This window comes from Lissotriton vulgaris, chromosome 5, assembly GCF_964263255.1.
Source record: "Lissotriton vulgaris chromosome 5, aLisVul1.2, whole genome shotgun sequence".
Taxonomy (NCBI): domain Eukaryota; kingdom Metazoa; phylum Chordata; class Amphibia; order Caudata; family Salamandridae; genus Lissotriton; species Lissotriton vulgaris.
Genome location: NC_141693.1, coordinates 1,521,108,732 through 1,521,132,585, shown reverse-complemented (window position 1 = coordinate 1,521,132,585; position 23,854 = coordinate 1,521,108,732). Strand labels below are relative to the sequence as shown.

The following is a 23,854-nucleotide window of genomic DNA, read 5'->3' as shown; positions in this document are numbered from 1 at the left end:
AAATTTCAGCCAATTCCGTCCATCAACGCCAAAGTTATTCAACATAGAATTTTCAGAAATCCCTATTAAAAAAAATCCTAACTATATATACCTACTGGCGACCGCCAGTAGGTAATATATATATATATATATATATATATATATATATATATATATATATACACATATTATTAACAAAACATATACAATATTTTTACCGTAGGATAGCGAGAGGGTTAAATTTAATATAACCACTCCAGTGAGTGCAACAGAAGGAAAAACATTGGATAGCATAGAGGTAAAAATTACTATTCCAACTCCAAAGAGCGCAACAGTAGGGAGAACGTTGGATAGCGTAGGGGTAGAAATGACTATTCCCACTCCAAAGAGTGCAACAGTAGGGGAAGCATTGGGTAGTGTAGGGGTACAAATTACTATTCCCACTCCAGTGAGTGCAACAGTAGGGAAAGCGTTGGATAGCATAGGGGTAAAAATTACTATTCCAACTCCAGAGAGTGCAACAGTAGGGAAAACGTTGGATAGTGGGAAGTTGAAAATTACTATTCCCACTCCAGAGAGCGCAACAGTAGGGAAAGCGTTGGATAGCGTAGGGGTAAAAATTACTATTCCCACTCCAGAGAGTGCAACAGTAGGGAAAGCGTTGGATAGTGGGAGGGTAAAAATTACTATTCCCACTCCAGAGAGTGCAACAGTAGGGAAAGCGTTGGATAGCGTAGGGGTAAAAATTACTATTCCCACTCCAGAGAGTGCAACAGTAGGGAAAACGTTGGATAGCGTAGGGGTAAAAATTACTATTCCCACTCCAGTGAGTACAACAGTAGGGAAAGTGTTGGATAGCGTAGGGGTAAAAAGTACTATCCCAGCTCCAGAGAGTGCAACAGTAGGGAAAGCGTTGGATAGTGGGAGGGTAAAAATTACTATTCCCACTCCAGAGAGCGCAACAGTAGGGAAAGCGTTGGATAGCGTAGGGGTAACAATTACTATTCCCACTCCAGAGAGTGCAACAGTAGGGAAAGCGTTGGATAGTGGGAGGGTAAAAATTACTATTCCCACTCCAGTGAGTGCAACAGTAGGGAAAGCGTTGGATAGCGTAGGGGTAAAAATTACTATTCCAACTCCAGAGAGTGCAACAGTAGGGAAAACGTGGGATAGTGGGAAGTTAAAAATTACTATTCCCACTCCAGAGAGCGCAACAGTGGGGAAAGCGTTGGATAGCGTAGGGGTAAAAATTACTATTCCCACTCCAGAGAGTGCAACAGTAGGGAAAGCGTTGGATAGTGGGAGGGTAAAAATTACTATTCCCACTCCAGAGATTGCAACAGTAGGGAAAACGTTGGATAGCGTAGGGGTAAAAATTACTATTCCCACTCCAGTGAGTACAACAGTAGGAAAAGTGTTGGATAGCGTAGGGGTAAAAATTACTATCCCAACTCCAGAGAGTGCAACAGTAGGGAAAGCGTTGGATAGTGGGAGGGTAAAAATTACTATTCCCACTCCAGAGAGAGCAACAGTAGGGAAAGCGCTGGATAGCGTAGGGGTAAAAATTACTATTCCCACTCCAGAGAGTGCAACAGTAGGAAAGCGTTGGGTAGAGGGAGGTTAAAAATTACTATTCCCACTCCAGAAAGTGCAACAGTAGGGAAAGCGTTGGATAGCGTAGGGGTAAAAATTACTATTCCCATTCCAGAGAGTGCAACAGTAGGGAAAGCGTTGGATAGCGTAGGGGTAAAAATTACTATTCCAACTCCAGAGAGTGCAACAGTAGGGAAAGCGTTGGATAGTGGGAGGGTAAAAATAACTATTCCCACTCCAAAGAGCGCAACAGTAGGGAAACCGTTGGATAGCGTAGAGGTAAAAATTACTATTACCACTCCAGTGAGTGTAGCAGTAGAGAAAGCGTTGGATAGCGTAGGGGAAAAAATGACTATTCCCACTCTAGTGAGTTCAACAGTAGGGAAAGCGTTGGATATTACTATTCCCACTCCAGTGAGTGCAACAGTAGGAAAAGTGTTGGATAGCGTAGGGGAAAAAATTACTATTCCCACTCCAGTGAGTGCAACAGTAGGGAAAACATTGGATAGTGTAGGGGTAAAAATTACTATTCCCACTCCAGAGAGTGCAACAGTAGGGAAAACATTGGATAGCGTAGGGGTAAAAATTACTATTCCCACTCAAGTGAGTGCAACAGTAGGGAAAGTAAATACTTTATATATTTTTGCAAATAAATTAAATATTAATACCAATTACAAATTAATTAAAATTAATTCCCAATTTAAGATATTATAATAAATATTCAATTTAAAATAATGAAATTAATTTAATTACTGAAAAGTAATTACCTATTAATACAAAATATTTACAAATAAATAAATTCTTAGAACATTTAAAAAAAATTAACAATTAATTCAAATTAAATACCAATGTATATATTTATAAATGTAATTAATTACAATTAATTGACTTCCCAGCCAATTCCCCTATAAACCCCCAACCCACTACAAAAATTAAATACATAAAATTAACATAATTATCAATTAACCAATTAATAAAATGTAATTACCAATCAAAATTAAATAATTACCAATTACAAATTAAATTACAATTAAATCTAAATAAATACCAATACAAACAAAAATTTTCAATTATTTATAATTAAATTACTTCCCACCCTATTCCCCTATAAACCCACAACCCACTCCAGAAAATAAATGAATAAAATAAACATAATTATCAATTTATAAACATTAATTACCAATTATATCTTAATTAATTGCCAATTTAAAAATAATAAACAATTCATTGTAAATAAATACAAATAAATTAATATATTTATTTAATTATAATTAAATTACTTCCCACCCTATTTCCCTATGAACACACAACCCGCTCCAGAAAATAAATAAATAACATTCACATATTTATCAATTAATAAAAACGAATTACCAATTATTTTTTAATCAATTTCCAATCAATAATTAATTAACAATTAATTGTACATAAATACCAATACATTAAAATGTTTAATTAAATATAATTAAATTACTTTCCACCCTATTCCCCTATAAACCCACAACCTGCTCCAGAAAATAAATAAATAAAATTCACATAATTATCAATTAATCAAGTAATAAAAATTAATTACCAATTATATTTTACTTAATTTTCAATCAATAATTAATTAACAAATGTACATAAATACCGATAATTTAAAATATTTAATTAATTATAATTAAATTGTACATAAATACCAATAATTTAATTTAGTTAATTAATTATAATTAAATTGCTTACCACCCTATTCCCCTATAAACCACAACCCGCTCCAGAAAATAAATAAATAAAATTCACATAATTATCAATTAATCAATTAATAAAAATGAATTACCAATTATATTTCAATTAATTGCCAATTAATTATTAATTAACAAATAATTGTACATAAATAACAATACATTTAAATATTTAAATAATTATAATTAAATTACTTCCCACCTTATTCCCTTATAAACCCACAACCCGCTCCAGAATTATATTACGCAAAATTAAATACCATAAATTGACTTAGTTACTTACCTACAATTCGATATTTTTGTTGTCAATATTCTGTCCCTCGATATTTTTGCTGTCTATATTCTGTCCATTCCATATTCTGTCCATTCTATATTTTTTATTCAATATTATTGTCCTTCTATTCGATATTTTTGTAGTCTATATTTTGTCTTATCGATATTCTGTCTACTCGATATTTTAAACTCGATATTTAACTACCTCGATATTTTTGTTGGCGATATTATGTCTGTATACCACCTACAGGCAGCTGGAGAGCAGCCTGTAGCTCGTGACCGTAGTGCTCTGGCTACTCGTTGGAGAAGCCTGATCTAAAGTGTTTTTAGGTTACGGTTGCTATCACAGAAAGTATGAAAAAATATTGAGGCAAATTCTCCCTTGCCAAGAGAAAATGCTTCTAGGGTGTGGTACCACAATATCATTATCAGATTATTATCTGATATGAAGACTGTGACCTAAATATTATCCATGATGATACTGCCCATTGGAGTTAATAATACAAAATGTATACCCAATAAGGGGACGTTTTTTAAAAACGTATTTAGGACACAATGTACAACTGCTAAATAATATTTCTATACATTATATTTGGCATTAACCCACTTCTGGTTCAACATTCAGTCCCTTCTTTTGACTAGGCCTGTGTGGAGTTTTGGAAGATATTATAAATGATAACACAAAATGCTGATCCAGAATTTTGCTCTATTTTGTAGCTCAAAATTTGTCCTAGGGTCCAAATAAAAAAAAACATTTGCATTCTGTTTGTTCGCATTGTTCCTGTGTTAGTATTTTTACCAAACAGAAGTTCAGTGACAGAGTGTGATGTAATTGAGTAATTTCGGGCATTTCACACAACAACTGTGATATAAAACCCTGGAAATGATTATGTAGGTCAAAAATTTAATTTCACCTGGGCCTACTCTAGACATTTTTAGGTGTTTTTCAGCTTTTACTTTTCAGCCAGTGTGCTTAAGACTAGCACTCTAATGAAGGATTTAAAATGATGTGCAGCACAAGAAAATGTTCTCGAAGTGAAGAATGTTGTATTGTCACTGACGAGGTACATGCAAAATATGCTTGCACTGAGTCCAATGACAAACTACTTTCGGTATTGTGCATGCCACGCCTCCAGTGCCTATGGGGAGATATACAAAGAGAGCATTAAGTAATTAGAGAGGAAGGGATATGGATTTGAATGGAGCTTTGGATGGAGAACGTCCAGCCCAATTGTAAGAAGTCGAGCAAGGTGACTACCCACCTTGAGTAATAACCATAATCATGCGCAGGGTGAATCCTCAGACCTAGTAAAAAGGTTTAAGTTAGGGCTATATGTAAAGTATTTATTTAAAAAACAGTAGGTCAAACCACAACACAATAAAAATCCCAAAACAAATCAGAAAAATAGAGCAAATTTTAATAAATAAAATGACACCCAAAAAAAACAGGTTTGACCCACTTGGGAGTTATCCCATGGAATTTATTCTCAGAAATGGAAGTCAAAAATCCTCGAAGGGCCAAGGCAGAAGGCTGTAGCTGAAGAGGGCTCCATAAGGTTGAATAGCTGTTGGACGCAGTTCTGGTGAAGCTGTTGGTTTTGGCAGTAAAAGCTCAGAGCGGGACAAATTAGAATTTTGCGCCCAAGGAAGTCCTCTCATCAACCAGATAATTTTGATGCCACCTCCCAGTCAAGATTTCTATGTTTGCACTAAGTCACTTTTTCGAGCTCTGAGCCCTACAGCTGGAAACGGATGCAGGCAGTAGCCAGAAAAGGCTCCACAATGTCCTTCTGAATCAGATTTGCTGCTGTGAAGAATCTCTGAGCAGAGAAGCCTGGATCTTCAGCCAAGGGGCAATGCACTTAAGAGTAGGAGAGGGTGATCTTTGTGGTAAGCTGACTTTAAAAGTTAGATATTCAGTGGATTAGAAAAGAGCTTTTTCAATGTTTGTATTGTCTTTGTAACAATCAGTGCTCCTTCTACTAAGGGACACCTTCAAGAACAGTTTGACATGGGGGAAGCAGAGGAGCAATCATTTATAAGTAATGCATATGCTAAACGAAGGTGACTATTCATGGTTTGCCAATTTAGCTGAAACAAGATTTTCTGCTCCTTGAGGGTTTTGGTGCTGATTCTTAAGTGGAGAGCCAAGAGAGAGGGGAAATTAAGAAGAAAAAATGCCCTTGAGTGACACATTGACGATACTCCCTAACTTCAAGAAAGGCTTCTTTGAACATACAAAAGCAGAGATGCGCTGACGAGGGATGGGTATTGAGAATTAGGAAGCCCGTCCATATACCTGCCATCTATCCACCATGGCTCTGTCCTGTTGTTCGACACAGACCAACTTCGGAGAAGTGAGTGAGCAGGAGACGTATAAAACAATATAAGGTCATAGTCCTCCATACAGAGAAATGTCAGACCTTGAGTTACTCTGGTCCGTAAATAAACAATCCTCCGTCATGAGGCTACATCTGACCAGGAGTGAGACGAGGTGTCAAATCAGAATGACCCAAGGAGCAGCGGACAGTGCACTGGCTGCCAAGATGGTGACCGCTCTGTGTCCTTACTCCCACTCCATAAAATAGATTAAAGATAGAACTCGGACTAGAACCTTTTTGAACTTTTACCACAACGGTTAAAAGTCACCTAAAAAGAGTTCTTAGCTTCACTCTCGTATGTAAATCAGCCTGCTGCCATAATGTTTTCGTAATCAGTTTCTGTCTGTTTTCACTAAAGAGTTTTTGCTTATGTTTCTTTGAATATCACTTTATCATTTTGTTCTGACCTGGTAAGAGGTAGACACCTTATCGCTTTAATTGTCAGGTGACCGCTATTGCTACGCAATGAGATGATGTCCCTCTGACAAAAAGTGTTTAGCCTACAAATGGAAATCAGCAGAGATGGGGCCTACCAAGTCTAAAACTGGTCTGGGGCTGCTTGTGTTCTTGTTCAGATGGATCATTACCCAGCAGTTCTTGCTGGGCTCTTCCTACTGGAGCAGGACCAGCACTCACACATGGTTATTCCCTGTCTAGAGTGCGACAGTGAGTGAAAAAATAAGGCATTGGAATGCAACCTCGAATGATTGTCAGTGGATGAGAAGGTTTGCAACCATTTAACTCAGCATCTTTTGTTGTTTCCATGCAATGCCCTATGAATGAGGGGTATGCTGAGATGTGGGTCTGTGCTTGCTATGCCATAGGATCCAAGGTGCACCTTACTGAGAAGCGCCATCAAAGCTTAAATTGGTCTGGGCTGCTTGTTTTCTTGTTCGAGTGGGATGTGTCCTGACAGTTCAGGCTAGACGGATCCTTTTCGGTACAGGACAAAGACAGATTTGCGTCTTACTGCACCCCGTCTTGAGTGCTGCAGTGTGCAAAAAATGATTGACTGAAATGCATGGTTGGTGAAGTTTTCGTAGGGAGTTGTCTTGTAAACAAATACAATTATAACATACTGAAACATAATTATATATGTTTACAAGATAACGGACATAGAAACTGTGATTAGCGCTTGGTAACTATGGCACGAGTAGTAGAGGTTTTACCAGAGAAATATGTGTGAGAGTTAGTCAGTACCAAACAACAATAAAATAGGGACAAAACTTAAAAAAAATTGACTGGGATTTAGAAAAATCTGAAAATAATTATTAATCAAAATGACACAACATCATTGTTAATAGATTAAGGAAGCAAAAGAGAAGATTTTTAGAGTTTTAAGGAAAAAAGAGCAAAGAAAAGGTAAGGAATCAATCAAAGTCTATGTTCACCATAGACCAGGCCATAGGCATGATTTCAGACCAACTTCAATGCAGCAGGTGTCATGTAAACTTGCAGATCACACTCTTCAAAAGTTTTACCTCAGCACTTTGTTGCTTTTTTGTGTCAGGATTTTCCCAGCGAGGCATGGCAGGATGCTGAAGTCAGCAAAGGGCTCTCGTATTAGGATGTGCTTGAGCTCCCCACTGAAGGCTTCTGTTTTGGTGGCAAAAGTTCCACGCTGGACACCCCTAGATTTCATGAATAACAAGGGTGCTTCGCTGCTGTGATGCATTTTGCCTACGTCTTACATTCAGATTTAGGACCAAATTTCGTTCTGGATTTGTGTCATAAAAGAGACAGAAACTGGTACAAAGTGTTGATTTGGGGAATTATTTCCTAGTGCCAAGTATGTTTTGTGCTGGAGCGTAGCCCCAAAGTAGCACTTTGCACTGCCATGTGTCAATGGGGTGTATCATGAGTGGTACATGGGCATTCCCATGCCACCACCCATGGGTTTGGATACAAATCCCTATCTTTTGTGGACTATGTTTGTATTAGCATACCCTTCCCTAAATCCTTCCTTGTCCCTCCCTCAAGCCCTCCCATTTGAAGATAGATATTTCCAATGTTCCCACCACTCCCGTAGTCTCTCCCATATTCACTTCAAAATAGTAAACTTTCTTGTGCAGGGATCTCCCCATAGAAAATATACGAAAGGTGGAGGTAGAGATTTCCATCTGCAGGTTTCTGAAGCACATTTTGTAGTAAGTAGTACTAGTGGAATACTACTTTATGTACTACAAAATGCAGTTTGTGAACCAAGCTCACAGTCTTTTGAAAAACACTAAAAAGTAAACATATATATTAAAACAATAATATCTGCCAGTTCCTCCAGATAGCAGAGTAAAGAAAACAATTCAGTATCAGAAAGGAAGAATAATACAGAAGCAACATAACACAAGCAATAGTGCAATAACGCATATATACATTATATAGAAATGTTAAATTTTAGGTCAGAGTCATTTGACCAAAAGTAATTATGACGAGTTGGGAAGTGACATTGGAACAGAATACATTTAAGGCCTTCCTTATTGAGAGATGATCTCTTGAAGGTTATACCATCTGGTCCAAGGGTTCATTAATACTGCCTATAGGTCTTCTCCGTGCATGTTTCCTTGTTTAGTGTCTGTTGTTCCTAACAAGGCCCCGTGCACGTGCTCCGCCCCCCCCCCCCCCCTCTCTCCCCGAGCAGCCGCTGTGTATTTTGTTCTCGTGCCTGACATCAACGGTTCAGTAAATATGTACAGCCCCCGCTGTCCTGCGACAGCTGCGTCCCCAGTCTTTGCACAGGAGACGTAGCTGGTGTCTGATACGGAAAAAAAGCACTAAGATGGAGTTCTCAGTTGACCTGCAGCAGCCGCAGTTGTGAGCAAGTGGCGCCGGCTCTCCAAAGCCCCCTCGCGGCCGACAGCCTCGTGCCAGTGACGCACACAGAGGTGGGGCTGGGTCTGGAGCATCGCGCCTCAAAGTCACTTTCAGCTGCCAGCGACGCGGCCCTCTCGGACTCCACGCACATCAACTTTGCTTTTTTTCTCCTAGGCCATTTGATGATTTCAGCGGGTTTGTATACATTTTCCCTACGATATTTATCTGCAGGTTCCAGATATTTGAAATAATCCCTGCTTGAAGAGCTTCTTATTTGTCACGAATCGGCAGCAGACAGCATCAAAGCAGCAGTGGTACCTGAAAAGGCCAAACATCAACCCGTCTGTTTTCTGACTCTTCTTCTGGGCCCTATCATCCCATTTTATTCGTATTCACGTTGCATGCTTCTTTTTGAAGTGGACGGGAAGCTGTGTCTTTTATTTTTCAATGTCCCCTAAAAGTAAAGATAATTTTAAGTAATTCTTCCAGCATACATAATGTATGTTTCAGCTGTACAAAAGTATCTTCTACAGGCAATGATGCAACAGTCGTGTCAGCTGATACAGCCATTTGAGTGACCGTGGCAGCCATGTTTGCTACCCCATCAGACATCTTTTTTCAGCGCAGTGCTACTTTTGCTTACTTGACAATTGTATTTATCAGTCATGTTTGTTTACACAGGTGCCACGCTTTTTACTGCAGGGGCTGTATTAGTTAACATAGTAACTATGTCTGTTTACACAACAGACATTCTTGTTACCACAAAAGCCATGTTAGTTTATGGAACAACATTTTTAATATAAAAATTACGTTTGCAATCGAAGCGCCCAAAATTGCAAACAAAAATTACAATGAAGAATGTTTTTAGGACAAATGCACAGCTGTGTTTCACTTAATTTATCAAACTGTTTGACTGTGTTTTTTTGGTGCTCCAAAGGTGGCGTCGAGAGTCCCACGACGTCGGAAATACATATACAAAATGTGATGCTAGTGAATCACTAACTTCATCCCTTTAGGCACACATTATTGTCTTTTTGCTAGAAAGAGACTTCCACACTTGTTTTACCAATTTAGTTCATTGTTGTGTTTTTTTATTCATTTATATTTTCTTTCCTCTTATTTTTAGATCATGATTAGTTGATTTTGAACATATATTTCACTTCAGGCAATGTCTCATAAACAAATCCAATGCATTTCGGGCATACAATGGTGCCCTTCGTCAGGGAACAGACACTATAAAAATGTGCACAAACAAAACATTAGAATACTTATTCGTTTTTGTCATGTAAATAAAGAGCGTAACTAAATAGTTGCATAAATCACTACAGTTGTCACTGTTTTGTTTGTGCACATTTTTATAGTGTCTGTTCCCTGACGAAGGGCACCATTGTATGCCTGAAATGCATTGGATTTGTTTATAAGACATCGCCTGAAGTGAAATATATGTTCAAAATCAACTAATCATGATCTAAAAATAAGAGGAAAGAAAATATAAATGAATAAAAAAACACAACAATTAACTAAATTGGTAAAAACAAGTGTGGAAGTCTCTTTCTAGCAAAAAGACAATAATGTGTGCCTAAAGGGATGAAGCTAGTGATTCACTAGCATCACATTTTGTATAAACAAAAATTACAGCCAGAGTCCAAATGAAGGAGACGGAGACGGAAGAAAGGTCCAGGAACAGATACAAACACTGTATCATGCATCTCCCATGGCACTTGGGCATCCCTGGGTTGCTGATCTTCAATCAATCAATCAGTATATTTGTAGCACGCTTCTGGTCACCCATGAGGGTATCTAGTTGCTGGCAGTGTCCAGTTGATTAACCGAATACCCAAGTCTTCAGGAACTTACAAAACTCTGAAAGAGATGGGGAGGTCTGTAGATGAAAGGGTAACTCGATCCATGTTTTTGCTGCTAGGTAGGACACGGAGTGACATCAGCATCTGCTACATTAGATGCGGCGGGTGAGGGTTAGAGAAAGGAACACGGAGCAGTGGTATCTGGTGGGATGATGGACGTTCAGGGGGCGGTTCAAGTAGGCAGGTCCGCAGTTGTGTAGGGCCTTGTGTGTATGGGTCAGCAGCAGCTTGAACTAGCATCTTCTGTTTGCAAGGAACTAGTGGAGTTCCATGAGGTAGGAGGTGATGTGGTCTGTAGTTGTCAGAGGAAGTGAGCTACGATCCCTGCATAGAGAGTATAGCTGTAGTCTAGTTGACTGAAGATAAAGGTCTGGATGATGGTAAACCTGGAGCTATGAAGTAGCCATTTTAATATCTTATGAAGCATGCAAAGGATGAAGAAGCAGGAGGAGGAGACATAGTTGACCTGAGGCTTCATGGTTAGCTTGTTGTCCAGAATGAGGCCTAGGTTACTAGCCCGGTCAGTGGGGGTAAATGTAGAGCAGAGTTCTGAGAGCCAAAAGGATGCCTCCCATGGGCGCTTTTGTTTCCAAAAACCAGTACCTGTACCTTGTCTGAGTTGAGCAAAAAGAAGAATTGATGAACAGAATGCAGAACAATGTCTTACATTCACCCCGGTACAGAGATCTGGGCCTAAATCCATTGTTTGTTTGCTCACCATGCCATTCCAGTTTGGACCCAGCCATATGCAAATCAGTCTTGACCCTGCGCCCACTGGGAACAGTCCAGCCCAAACTGCCAGGCCAGGTCCTCCCTGGACTGGAACCAAGCATCCGAGGACCGGGTTCGGGCTTTCAGCCAGGATAGCTGAACTCCAGTGGCATGGAGAGCACAGGACCCACGTCTGAGCATACCCGTCCCACTCGGAGTGATAAATGCAAAAAGAAGAATTGATGGACAGAATGCAGAACAATGTCATACATTCACCCCAGTACAGAGACCTGGGCCTAAATCCATTGTTTTTTCGCTCACCATGCCATTCCAGTTTGGACCCAGCCATATGCAAATCAGTCTTGACCCTGCGCCCAATGGGAGGGCTGAAAGTGGGATGGGTATGCCCAGACATGGGTCCCGTGCTCTGTTGGTTGTCCCCCGAGTATCCAAGGCCAGATGGGGCGGAAGGGCCTTTCCGCTTCCTCGCACCCAGACTTTGGAACATGCTCCCTGATGACCTTAAGGGTCTTACGTCCCATGCCCTTTTCCGCAAAGCACTCAAGACCTGGCTTTTTTAAGAAGCATACCTGTAACTTGCCCCTTGCCCTCCTCTGATCAAACAGTTGTACCATCTCTCAGCGCCTTGATGCCTATGGGTTTAGTTGCTCTCTATAAATCCAATTTTCATTCATTCATTCATTCCATGCTTGTTTCCAGTCCAGGGTGGACCTGGCCTGGCAGTCCAGGCTTGAATGTTCCCATTGGGCGCAGGGTCAAGACTGATTTGTATATGGCTGGGTCCAAACTGGAATGGCATGGAGAGAAAAAAAACGATGGATTTCGACCCAGATCTCTGTACTGGGGTGAATGTATGACATTGTTCTGCATTCTGTCCATCAATTGCTGTTTTTGCATTTGTCACCCCGAGTGGGACGGGTATGCCCAGACTTGGGACCAGTGCTCTTCATGCCACTGGAGTCAAGCTATCTTGGCTGATGAGGGCTGAAAGCCCGAAACCAGTCCTAGGATGCTTGTTTCCAGTCCAGGGAGGACCTGGCCTGGCAGTTCAGGCTGGACTGTTCCCAATGGGCAGAGGGTCAAGACTGATTTGCATATTGCTGGGTCAAAACTGGAATGGCATGGAGAGCAAAAAAACAATGTATTTAGGCCCAGATCTCTGTACTGGGGTGAATGTATGATATTGTTCTGCATTCTGTCCATCAATTGTTTTTTCATGTGTCACCCCGTGTGGGACAGGTATGCCCAGATGTGGGTCCCGTGCTCTCCATGCCACTGAAGTTAAGCTATCCTGGCTGATGAGGGCTGAAAGCCCAAAACCGGTCCTAGGATGCTTGTTTCCAGTCCAGGGAGGACCTGGCCTGGCAGTTCGGGCTGGACTGTTCCCATTGGGCGCAGGGTCAAGACTGATTTGCATAGGGCTGGGTCCAAATCGGAATGGTATGGAGAGCAAAAAAATGATGGATTTAGGCCCAGATCTCTGTACTGGGATGAATGTATGACATTGTTCTGCATACTGTCCATCAATTGCTGTTTTTGCATTTGTAACCCTGAGTGGGACGGGTAAGCCCAGGCACGGGTCCCATGCTCTCCTTGCCACTGGAGTCAAACTATCCTGGCTGATGAGATCTGAAAGCCTGAAACCGGTCCTAGGATGCTTGTTTCCAGTCCAGGGAGCACCTGGCCTGGTAGTTCGGGCTGGACTGTTCTCGTTGGGGCAGGGTCAAGACTGATTTGCATATGGCTGGGTCCAAACTGGAATGGCAAGGAGAGCAAATAAATGATGGATTTAGGCCCAGATCTCCGTACTGGGGCGAATGTATGACATTGTTCTGCATTCTGTCCATCTATTGTTGTTTTTGCATTTGTCTGAGTTGAGCATCAGGCAGTTGGCAACAGCTGTCATGCAGGTATTGAAGTTGGTCTTGGTGGTTTCTTCGGACACAGAGAGGTTGAATTGCGTGTCGTATGATATGATGTTGAGTCCGTGGGCTTTGCCGATCCTTGCCAGAGGTGTCATATAAGTGTTGAAGAGGGTGGGGTTGAGTGAGGATCCTTGAGCTACTCCACACATGATTTCCTTGGTTCAGAGGTGAAGGTAGATTCTTTGCGTTATCCCGCTAAGGAAGGAGGGGATCCACCTGAGAGCGGCTCCTTTGGATGCTTATGTTGTGCAGCCTTGTGATGAGTATGTGGTGGGAGACAGCATTGGCCAGAGGTCTAGGACGATCAGAGCCGTAGTCTCTCCTCAGTTGAGTAGGGCTTGGATGTCATTGGTAGCCGCATTGATGGCTATCTCAGTGCTGTGGTTGCTGCAGAATCCAGATTGGGAGAAGTCGAGGAGGAGGTTCCATTCCAGATTTCAGGAGAGTTGTTGGTTCATGGCTTTTTGTAAAACTACTGGAGCAGGGAGATTGGTCGGTAGTTGTTGAGTTCGCTGGTGTTTGCAAATGTTTTTTTTAGTGGGGCATTGACTTCTGCGTGTTTCCAGTCCTCGGGGAAGGTGGCCATGGCAATTGAGGTGTTGATCAAGGTGGTGAGTATGTGGCTGCTTCTGGCTTCACCTAGGCTGAAGATGTGGTGAGGGCATGGGTCGGTTGGGGCTCCTGAGTGCACTGAGTTCATGGTGGAGGCAGAGTTCTGTGGTTTGAGCTGGCTCCATTCATTTGGTCAGATGTCTGTGGTTGTAGCAGGGTTGTGTGTTGCTTGAAGAAGTCAATGGCCTTGGCCTGGGGTTTGAAGTTTCTATAGAAGTTGGCGATCTTGTTGCGGAAGACGTTTGCAAGGTTGTCACAGAGTTCATGTGAAGGGGTCATGTTGTTTGTTTCAGCTGGAGGGTTAGGGAATTTTTTGATAATGTTTAAGAGTTCTTTGCTGTTATTGGAGCTTGATTCAATGTGTATGGCTAATGCCTTTTTCTCAGATTCTCTCAAATGTCTGTGGTAGTGTTTGAGGGCTGTCTTGAAGGTGGTCTTGTCAGTAGCATCTTTGCTGGTATGCCATCTCCTTTCCAGTTGGTTACAGTGTTTGTTTAGCAGTTCTGAGGTCTGCAGTGTTCCACCTATCCTGGTTGGTGGACCTTCTGAGGGTGTTGTTGCCAATGGGAGCGGCGTTGGCAGCGCAGTTGGTGATCCCAATATTGACATTCCAGATGATCTGGTCTAGGTTGTTGGGGGTGGCAGTGTTGAGGGCGTTGGTCCATTTATCCCTTTGAGACTCTGCTCCAGTGGCAGTGGGGGGGGAGGGGGGGCTTTGGGTAGACTGAGGAGGATGTCCGTGAGCTGGTGATGTTCAAGTGGACAATGGAGTGGTCGATCCAAGGTAGTTCCTTGGTGTGGCTGTACCTGATGAGGTCTTAAGCCACCTGAAATCTTCGGACCGAAGGTCAGTCAGTTTATGAGGCTTTCAGCACCTTGTACTTTGCAGGCCCCCACCCCTGTTTTCGTTACCTCTCCTTCTATCAGGTTTTATATGAAATGTCAACATAAGGAATGTCATGCAAATGATACATTTGGGACAAACCTTAGCAGGAACCTGTGAACATAGATTCTCTGGGTGCATTTTCACATATTTCACTGCCATGAGTTTTGTATAAATCAATGATTGTATACATCACAGGCTGGTGGACAGTTAAAAAAAAGTCATCAAAATCTTTGTGAGAAACTATCAGAGCTTGCACACTATAATCTCTAAAAAGGTATGCCTGTCTCAGAGTGGGTATAGTACCGGAATATCACATTTTAGATATTGTGCTACCAAAATATCTTAGCCACACTATCGGCCACCAAATTATTGTGAAGATAAGAATATATAGTTAAGTACAGATTTACTCTACTTAACTCTATATACATACATATATATGTCCATTGAACCAGCAAAGATCTTCTTGATACTTAGATGTATTCAATATTCTGGTGAAAATATTTTTTGTGCTCATTATTCTGACATACAACCCTCACAGTGCTTGTGTAGGTTACTATGTAAGACTTCCGACTGGCTGTTAAGAAGAGCAGTAAAATGTAAGGAATCCATGATTTACAGTCATGGTAATTTAAATAGCCCAATGCTATAATCAAGTATTTCCCATTTGTGTTTTTTTCTTGACCCACAGCATGCTATGCCCATGCAAGTAATCTCCTCCTAGAACCACATGGCCCATTCTTGTGAGTGCTTCAAAGTGAACTCCTGGTCCTGCTGATGATCTTTAATTTAATTTTTATGAGAGGTCAAAACACCATTGATTCACATACATTTAGGGCCCGATGTAGGTAGCCCTTTGCCGATCGGAATCGGCCGAAAATACCGATTTTCGGCCGTTTCCGATCGGTAAAGGGCTAGGGAGATGTAGGTGCACATATTCGGTAATTTTACCGAATCGTTATTATTACCGAATCGGTAATAAGTACCGATTCGGTAATAATTACCGAATCGGTAATATTTACCGATTCGGTAATATTTACCGATTCGGTGAAATTACCGAAAATGCTATGTGGGTAGCCAATTTTCCATTGGCACATGGCTTACAGAATCGGTATTTTACCATGGAATACAAATCCATGGTAAAATACCGATTCCTGTGTACATGCACATCTGTGCATGTACACATGTGCCATGTGACAGACAGACATGCCCTTAGGGCATGTCTGTGTGCCACATTGCACACATGCCCGTTTTGGGGGTGCTAGAGGGTGTCAAAGTGACACCCCCTGCACCCTTGTGAATTCATTAATTACCGATTCGGTAAATACCGAATCGGTAATGCATAATCATTCCTATGGGCTTCAAAGCCCATAGGAATGAATGGGCATTACCGATTCGGTATTTACCGAATCGGTAATTGATGAATTGTTAAGGATTCGGTAACGAATCCAGATGTTGGGACCTACATCCCATTTACCGATTTTGAAATACCGAATCGGTAAAATTTGGTATTTCAAAATCGGTAAATGGGATTTACCTACATCGGGCCCTTAGACTCATTTACCATGTGTCTGTTTCATGGAGCCTTTAGTCAGTTGTTCATCAGTATACAGTCATGTCACTTCCTCACGTTTGTCGCAGGGTGTGATCACTTTTTTGAGAACTCCATTATTGGTATTGAATACATTCTTTAACATTTATTCAAATGTATTTATCCAGTGTGTAGGTGTTGGCCTGGAATTACTTTATTAAGTACATTCTGGATGATTTATACATCCATTAACTTATGAATATTTATTTAAATGATTCCACAGTGAACCACTATTTTCACTCTACTGTAATTTACCATTGGCTCCTGATTGCCATACCCGTTAAACCTTATCTTAGTTTACCAGCATTTGACAGTGGTCCACTCAATGGTACCAGTATCTGAACTCTTATGTCTGGATCTGGTAATAGAGAAAGGATGGCCTACCCTGCAGTACCAGAACTCTTAAGTCTTGGTCTGGTTCCAGAGAGAGGCTGGCCGGCATTGCTACACCGAACCCAGGGCTGGCTTTTGAAAAGAATCTCTTTATAATGAGATTGTGGCAGCAAGTAAACACTAGGAGATAGATAGTGGCATTTGTCAATAAAGAGCCCCATTCAAACAGGCACTTGACCTGCAATTTGGGAATATGTATGGAGCTATTTATATTGATATAGGGGTCTCAAGGAAGATCCTGAGAAATAGGGGGTGGAAACAAGGATGTGTGTTGTCCCCCCACCTATTCAATCTGTTCAGGAGTGACTTAGCACAAAGGTTGGTTCGGACCAATACTCACCCTGCCATATAGGGTCTTTATCCCTGTCACTCATATGCTGATGATGTGGTACTAATGAGCCTAACACAGGTCGGCCTCCAGAGGGCGCAAACAGAAACGTAGGATATTGTAACAATCAATAAATTGGAAATCAATACAAAAGTAAGTCAAAAACCATGCTGATCCAAAAAAGACCGAGACCCAAACTCAAGATCTGGTTTAATGGCAAGATGCTGAAGGAAGTCTTAAGCTACAAATACTTAGGAGTCAACCTGGATAACAGATTCAACCAACAAGCTCAGCGGAATTACACGGAAAAAGGGCTGGTGAGATAACATTCGCTTTTAGCACACTAGCAAAAAAACTGGAATGCCTGTCTTTGGAAACTCTGCTAGCAGCAATAGCAGCAAGGCTGTTGCCAACACTATCTTAAGGTAGAATCACTCAATATGGGAAAGACACCACACTTTTAAACAAACTGCTAGTCACAATATACAAGCAAACCTTCCAGTTGCAACAAGAGCATAACCAGCACAAGTGAGGCTGGAATTTGGATTAATTAACAAATTATTAGGAAATATGTACTCAACTGTAAAAAGCTGGTATTAAATAAAAAATAACCAAGAACATTCACAAATCAGTGAAGCACTTTGGTAAGTAGTTGGAAAGATTTTTAAAAATCCTCATAGAACAAATATCTGCACAAAGCCTCTAATCCACCAAGACAGAAGACCTGTAAAATAAAAACCTGTCTTTCCCAGAATAAGACGATTCACCAACAAAATGGCAAGAGGTCAATGGCTGGTGGAAGATAAAAACACATTTAGCAGACAAACACATGCATGGATGGTAATTAACAACTATGACTCATTAAAACAAGCATCTTACCCAAGCCTTACATTCTCAGTATTTTTAAAGAAACGACGAATGGCACTTCGGTTTGGTGAGCTATCAACAATAGCAGACCAACCTAGTTGGAAATACAATGGTCCTACAACATGTAGATTTTGTGGGCATACAAAAGAGGACTTTAGTCATCTGATTTTCAACTGCGCATACATTTTCCAGCACGAGTCACTTTATTGCGGCCAGACATCACCCAATGCCTCAATTCATCCGACCCTCAATTTAACTGTAAGCTACTAACATTTTTAAAGCATCATGAGATAGCCTAAACAAACACTCTTGTAAATTGACATTATAAACAAAACTTTTGCACAATACTGAACTGTAATTTTAAACTTTTATAATTGTGTATTAATTATATTGTGGAAGTTATATGTATCTATGGTTTTACTATATATATCGAAATGTTTATATGTAACAATGTTACGGTTTTAACTAACCAAACAATAAAGACTTTCTGAGACTAGTGCAATAAAAAACATCTTTGCCTTACTTTGGGACTCGCTGGTCTTTGTTCGCCACTGGTTGGAGGTTCGAGATCGTGCTATTGGATTTATATATATATATATATATATATATATATATATATATATATATATATATATATATATATATATACACACACACACATATATATATATATTATATATACACACACACACACACACATATATATATATATATTTGGATATTTGGAGGGGTATTTATAGAGCGCAACGTTCGCTCCGGAAGGAGCATCATGGCGCTGTAAGTCCTAGAAACCAGATTGCAGAGTGAAAGGAAGAGGGGGCTAGATGGCAGCTTTTGTCCAGTCGTCGGAGAGATTGAAAATCCACGTTTTGAGGAGTTTCCTAAAAGGCTTCTCGAGAGTCTGAAGTCTGAGATGCCTAGGCATGATGTTCCAGGCTCTAATAGCTAGAGTGCTGAGGGTTTTTCCGCCTTTAGACTTCAGATTAAATTTAGTGGGGGTCATGAAGTTTTCTTGTGAGGATCTGAGGGAGTGACACGGATTGTAATGAGGGAAGCGTCTGGACAAATAGGACGGGCCGGATTTGTTAAAGGCTCGGAAGGCTACAGTGAGAATCTTAAAGAGTATTCTCTTGTGCAAGGGGAGCCAATGTAGGGTTTTAAGGGCTGCAGAAATTGATGATTTGCGTGGAAGTTTTAAGACAAGACGGGCAGCAGTGTGCAGAACACTTTGCAGTTTCGAGAGGGTGGACTTTTTGGTCCCTGCCAGAAGGCCATTGCAGTAGTCAACTCGTGAGAGTATAAGGGCTACCGCAACAGTCTTTCTGGAGTCAAGAGGGAGAAAGTCAAAAAACTTTCTCAGGGACTTAATTATGCCGAAGCATTTCCCTGCTACGGTCGAAACGTGGAGATCGAAAGAGAGTTCGGAATCGAAGAGGATCCCGAGGTTTCTGGCCGATGAAACTGTTTGAGGAGGGGCTGCAGAGTTGTCAGGCCACCACAGGGCAGGGCAAAAAGAGGCATTCTTTCCAATGGGGAGGATCTCGGTTTTATTAGAGTTGCAGCGGAGGTGGTTAGCGTCCATCCATTGAAAGACAGCTGTTAGGCAGTGTTTAAGATTGAGCTCTGCCTTGTTGGAATTGTCGTCTAGGGGGATGATAAGCTGAGTATCGTCGGCATAAGAGGTGACGGTTATGCCGAACGATTCTATAAGGGTAAGAAGAGGGATGAGATAAATGTTGAAGAGGAGGGGACTTAGGATAGAACCTTGAGGAACTCCAGAGGACACCTTTTTCTCATTGGATTGGAAGGAACCAAGGGTGACAGTTTGGTACCTATCGCTGAGAAAAGACCTAATCCATGATAGGGCTGAGTTGGTGATGCCGATGTCCATAAGTCTATTTATCAGGATGGAGTGAGAAATGGTATTGAATGCTGCCGTGAGGTCGAGAAGGATCAGAATGGCCTTCCTCCTTTGATCTTGAAGGGTTTTGATGGAATCGGTCAGCTCGATCAGGGCGGTTTCGGTTGAGTGATTAGACCGGAAACCGGATTGCTGGGGATGAAGAAGGTTGTGGGAATCCAGAAATGTCTTGAGCTCTTTGTGAACTAACTGTTCTGTTATTTTACCCAGAGCGGGTAACAGGGTGATGGGACGGAGGTTGGTCAAGTCCGTTGGGGGTTTGTTCGCCTTTTTCATTAGTGGCTTAACCACGCCTTTTTTCCAAGAGAGGGGGACAAGGCCGGAATTGAGAGATAGGTTGATTATTTCATTGATGATGGGGTTGACTTCATCGATGATGAGGTGGAGAATCTTAGGGGGACAGGGGTCGGAAGGGGAGCCTGATTTACAGGAAAGGATCGCTTCTCTGGTCTGAGTCAGAGTTACCGGGGTGAAGTTTTTGAGACTGTTAGCGGTCAGGCACGGTTTGTCCGGATCCGGGAGTGAGTGTGCTGGAGGGGGGGGGGGGGGGAAGTTTTTTTGAATGGAAGTGATTTTATCATCGAAGTAGTCGGAAATTTTGTCACATAGCTCTTGAGATGGGGGAATTTCAGGTTGGAGAGCTTTGGGGTTGGTGAAGGTTTTTACTATTGTGAAAAGAGTTTTTTGCTTTTGGCTGGCTTGTTTGATGGCGGTAACGTAATAAGTTCTCTTAGCTAATTTGATGGTGGAGAGATAGTTTTTCCTCTGTAGAATATAATTATCACGGTCGCTATTATCGTAGGATCTGCGCCATTTGCGTTCCGCTTTCCTGCAGAGTAGATGAACGGCTGCTAGGTCAGGCGTATACCAGGGGGCTTTGATTTTAGTTTTCTTCAGAGTACTTTCCTGTTGATTGGGTGGGCAGCGTTTAGTGATTTCTTGTGAGAGCCAGTTGTTGAGGCGAACTGCATCTCTGTCGATGATACCGGAAAGAGAGGGGGCATTGGTGGGGGAAAAGGGATGAAGAATAAGATTTTTCTGGACAGTGTTCCAATTTATGGGGTGGGCGTGTTGAAGAGTGCGTTTTTTACTGGTAGGAGGGTGACAGCTGGAGATATGGAAGGGGATCAGACAATGATCAATATATAATATATATATATATGGATGGAGAATTTATTTACTACTATTATCTTTGGTATAAGTGATGTATCGTGTGTTGTTGGTATTATTTATAAAGCAAACTGAAGAGAACGACTCGAGTTACCACAATATAAAAAAACAAGATAGAAAAATAAAAACTACCTCAGGTCCAGCAGTTTCTTGAGGATGTTCGTTCGGCACCAGGATGCTATATAGCAGGATAAAAAGAAGTCTGCAGTCCATAAAGCAGGGTACTGGACACTTCAGATCTCAAGCTGCAACTACCACCTGGATGAAGGGCTTCGACTTGTACATAGCACATTAGGGCAAAGTCAGAGCTCGAGTAGCTTTCAGATCTGGAAGGATAAAAGCAAAAATATTTTCCTTTCAGGCGTGCGTGGGTCAATAATATTCCAGTTAAGATGGCACACAAATAATTTATACAATATTGATGATGGATAACACAAAAGCTCATTTTAGCTTGCTTTTTCCTAAAGCATGAATATACTTCCATGCTGTGCTTTCGACCTCTGGTGCCTAGTAGGACAAGCCATCCTTTGAGCTCCATACAAGGAGAATGCTACCAACCACTTAATGTGTAGAACTACTTTGCATACATGCCCATGGTCATGTGACCACAAGATATCACCAAGAAAAAAGAGATTTAGGGTCTGATGTATACAATGTGCTCATCTCTGCTCACAAAATACTGGGCATCATTTAGTTCAGTATTATTGAGAAAAGTAAAAACTTTAACAAACCGACCTGTCCACTATTAGGTCAGTTCATAAACTTCTGAATTGGAGTGGGTCGCAATCTGATCTACCTCATGAATTTTAGTTAGATAGTATGCAAATTGTGATTCACTCTGATTGGTTGTCCTCACAGGGATTGTGCCCTTCTGGGGTCCATACACTCCTTCTGAGATTGCCTTTTAATAAAGTATTTTTTTTAATGCAGCCTGTTTTCCTTAAAGGAAACTGTGTTGTATTTAAAAATAAAAGTGAACTTTTAAAAAAGTTTTAGAGTTGGCAGTGGGCCCAGTGCTCCCCAATAACCTTTTTTTATTACATTCACAAAGGAGAAGAAGTATCAATAGGAACCCCTTCTTTTTGCAAATGGCTTCCCAGCCCAACTTGGGAATCACTTCATTTTCAATGATTTGAGATTGGTTTTCGGCAACCTAACATTGACAAATATCATACTCCATTGCTGTATGGGCGCAGTGCTTAAATTTGAGCTGGTGTATGCTGGTGGGGATCACCGGAACTCATTTTGGGGGCCTGGCACATATTTTACCATATGAGACATTCATTGAGAGCAAGAGAGGGAAAAGCCAGAAGAAGAGAAAGACAAATAAAATGTCACAAAGGAAGAAAGCAAGAACCTGTAGGATTGAGATAAAGCAGCAGTGGTTGTCTGGTGGATTAATCCGTTGATTGCAGCACAAATTCTGCCACGGTGCGGGCAAATTAATGACTGGGCATGTTTTGGACGCGCCCGGCCGTCCTCCACACACGCCCACTGTGACGTCGGTAGGCCGGTGGCCGTCCAACACACCCAACGGGTTAAAGGGGCATGAGGTAGAGTCAAAACTTTAGCAGCTTTGGTGTTTGGTGCACCGACTTTAAAAAGCACCAGCTGCGGGCTTCTGAGAAGAGCTTTGGGCACCTGCCCTCATTCTTGTACAAATTAGGCACTGTATTGGAGAGACTCTGCAATACGTCCTTTCCAAATAACGATTCAGGTTGGAGTCACAAAACCAATTTAAGAGTCAGTAAAACTTTACAAACTTCCAAACTGGATTTAGTATATTGTAAAAAAACGTTTTTACATTTGCAAAAGCGTGATTTGGACTGTTGTGGCCATAAAATCCCTTATACATCCGGCCCTTACTTCGGAGATTAAAGTAATTATTTAAAATAATGACACATGCATAGTGTATCAAATCAAATGAAAACATTAAAAAATAAATAATACATTCCTTCATTCGTGATTTTAGTCATTAGGCAAAGCCATTAGATGATGAAGATAGCTCACATGTCCCACCGCATTCTAGGAGGGCAACTTTATGGTTTCTTACTATCGAATAGTCATTGCGCTTGTCTGTCATAACTGTGAATGATACCTACAAAAGAACAAGAATTGCCTATGCGTCTCAACATACCTGTTATCGCAGGTCCCTTCCTATGTAACCATGTGGGTCTAGTGTGCAATACCTATCTTGAGTGACAAAGCATTGAACCGGAGCAGAGTGGTTAGGCACCTACAAAGACCATCCTTATCCACATTATGTACACCCAGGCCCCAAGGAGATGACAACAGCTCGAAACATGGCTCACCAGTCATTCCAAAGGGCTGCGAACCACTGATGAATTATTGTGGCCTTTGGGGGCTTCATGTTTAGAAAGTACCTTGGTGAGGTAACTTTCCAAATAACAACTCCTTCCAGAAAGCTTATTCTATAGAAATATCTCTGCACCAGAGTGGTGTGAAAGAGTCTCTTTTATGGTCACTTTAAATTGTGATGCCTAAACGGATTTGGAAAGAGTTGTTTGAAGTGGAGTGTGTTTGCAACTTGTCATCACTAACTTACAGTGCAAATGGAATACCATTGGCTACAGGTCACATCTGTAACATTACTCAAAGCGCTATTTACTGCCAAGTCACGAAGTGCTGCACTGCACTGTGTGACAGGGAAAGAGCAGGAATGTACCGTATTTAAGCCAATACGGCGCATTGCTGCCTTTTGCCCTTAACTGGCACTCTTTTGGCTGCCTATGGCCAATGCAGGAACCCTTGCAGCTTGGTCTAAGGTCGCCTGCGCTGTAAGGAGGATTATTTT

At 41.3% G+C, this 23,854-nt stretch overlaps 1 protein-coding gene across 1 annotated transcript in view; it reads right to left on the bottom strand.

Moving 5' to 3' along the window:
• SLC6A17 (solute carrier family 6 member 17) overlaps positions 1–23,854 on the bottom strand; it is a 304,194-nt gene that overhangs the window by 160,434 nt on the left and 119,906 nt on the right. Inside the window, exon 2 of the mRNA XM_086920393.1 lies at positions 21,172–21,365. The gene's annotated coding sequence lies outside the window, so the exon portion shown is untranslated. The remainder of the gene's footprint in view (positions 1–21,171; positions 21,366–23,854) is intronic.